We start from the raw sequence: 2,737 nt of genomic DNA, 5'->3' as shown, positions 1-2,737 counted from the left end.
GGAACTCTATGCCAAATTCAAGAAGTGTGAATTCTGGCTGAAAAGTGTGGCGTTCCTAGGCCATATAATCACTGAATTTGGGGTGTTAATAGACCCTAAGAAAGTAGAGGCAATTAAGGATTGGCCACAACCAAAAACAATAACCGAAGTAAGAAGTTTTATGGGTTTAGCAGGCTACTATAGAAAATTTGTGGAAGGATTTTCTTTGATAGTCATTCCTCTCACCAAACTTACACAGAAAGATTCGAAGTTTATTTGGAATGAAGCATGTGAGAGAAGTTTTGAAACCCTTAAAACCAAGCTCGCATCTACACTAGTACTAATTCTTCCCGAGGATGGTAAGAATTTTATTATATACAGTGATGCTTCAAAGGGAGGATTAGGGTGTGTGCTAATGCAAGAAGGTCAGATAATTGCTTATGCCTCACGGAAATTAAAACCGTATGAGCAGAATTATCCCACTCGTGACCTTGAGTTAGCCGCAGTAGTATTTGCGCTCAAAATCTGGAGGCACTACCTTTATGGAGTAAAATGCGAAGTGTTTACTGATCACCAGAGCCTCAAATACATTTTCACCCAAAAGGAATTAAAGATGAGGCAAAGGAGGTGGATGGAACTGCTAAAGGATTATGATTTTTCAATCAATTACCATCCGGGTAAGGCAAATAAAGTGGCAGATGCGTTGAGCCGAAGGAACCTTGGGAAAGTGAGCTTATCTTCACTATCAGTACAATCAGGCCTCCGAGAGTCCATCAAATTGAAGCAAAGTCAATATTCCTCTATCATCAAAATTAAAGAGCAAATTCAAGAAGGAAAGATTCCAGAATTTCATATTGATGAAAATGGTATTCTTTGGATCAAAAGGACGGTTGTATGTGCCAGACATCGATGGGATTCGCGAAGAAGCAATGGCCGAGGCACATAAATCAAAGTTTTCAGTCCATCAGAGAAGCACCAAAATGTACCGGGATTTGAAGGATAATTACTGGTGGAATGGGATTAAGAGAGATGTGGTTGTCTTTGTTTCCAAGTGCCTAACATGTAAGTCAAGGCAGAACATCAACGGCCTGGAGGACTTCTACAACCGTTGGAAATACAAAAATAGAAGTGGGATAAAATTTCCATGGACTTTGTAGTAGGACTACCAAGATCAAGGCAAGGTCACGATGGGATCTGGGTAATCGTTGACAGATTGACCAAGTCTGCACATTTTTTGCCGGTACGGATGAATTACAACCTGGATAAACTAGCTACCTTGTATATGGACAACAAAGTGAGACTACACGGAGTCCCAGTGAGTATACTATCTGACAGAGATCCAAGATTCGTATCGAGATTTTGGAAAAGTTTCCAAAAGGCTATGGGAACTAAAGTTACTCTCAGCACGGCCTATCATCTTCAGACTGATGGCCAAAACGAGAGGACAATTCAAACCCTCGAGGACATGTTGAGGGCATGCGCGCTGGATTTTCATGGGAATTGGAGTGAGAAATTACCGTTGATAGAGTTTGCTTATAATAACAGTTACGACAGCAGCATTGAAATGGCTCCGTATGAGGCTTTGTATGGCCGAAAGTGTAGGTCGCCTCTATACTGGGATGAAGTCGGAGAAAAGGTTGTTACTTGACCAGAGCTTGTTCAAATAACCATTGACAAAGTCATCGTAATCAAAGAAAGACTCAAGACAGCTCAAGATAGACAAAAGAGCTGGGCAGATTAGAAGAGAAGACCGTTGGAATTTGAAGTTGGTGAAAAAGCCTATGTCAATGTCTCTCCTATGAAAGGAGTGGTTCGGTTAAGTAAATCCGGAAAGTTAAATCCAAGGTATGTGGAACCGTTCGAAATACTGGAGAAAGTGGGAACCTTAGCCTACCGACTAGCTTTGCCACCTGATATGTCCCGGATACGTAACGTTTTCCATATCTCACAACTAAGGAAATATGTCCCGGACACGAGCCATGTACTCAAAGTTGCACCGCTGATGATTGAAGGACACCTGAATGAATAACTCAAATATGAAAAGGTCCCTATTCGAATAGTGGACACAAAACATCAAGTGTTGAGACACTGGACAATCCCATATGTCAAAATACAGTGGTCAAATCATACTGAAAGGGAAGCAACCTGGGAACTAGAAGAGAAGATGCACACACAATACCCTCATCTATTCAAAAGATCGAACTGATCCAAGTTTCGAGGACGAAACTTTCAATAAGGAAGGAGGGATGTGAGAACCCTAAATTCTCAAAGCAAATCACGTAAGTAATACAAACTCGAAATTTAGCTTAAACTAAGCTCAAAACTTTTGTTCACACTATAAAATTTGAACATGAACTTAAATTTTCAGCTAACCTAACTCAAAGTAGCTCCAAAGCTCGGGGATTAGCTCAACGGGAAGCCAAGTTGCATGTAACCGCATCCATCGAAGAGTCGTCACTAGAAGAGTAAAACACCAGCTCAAGGACTCGACCTTTTAGCTCAAAGAAGCCCAACCAAGCTTGTCCTAACAAGACCAAAAAGGGAGCTAAAAGAGAAGCCAAGGAATTGGACAAACTTATTATGCAAGAAGTGACCATTGAGATAACCAATGAAGGAGCTAAGGGAAGAGCTAAGGGTTTGGACAAACTTAGTATGCAAGAAATGACCATTGAGTTAACCAATGAAGGAGCTAAGGGAGGAGCTAAGAGGCTAGGACATATTTATGGTGCAGGAAATGACCTTTGGTGCTTGATATACT

This window comes from Primulina tabacum, chromosome 11 (assembly GCF_025594145.1).
Source record: "Primulina tabacum isolate GXHZ01 chromosome 11, ASM2559414v2, whole genome shotgun sequence".
NCBI classification, from domain to species: domain Eukaryota; kingdom Viridiplantae; phylum Streptophyta; class Magnoliopsida; order Lamiales; family Gesneriaceae; genus Primulina; species Primulina tabacum.
Note: the sequence above shows the minus strand (reverse complement) of the source record.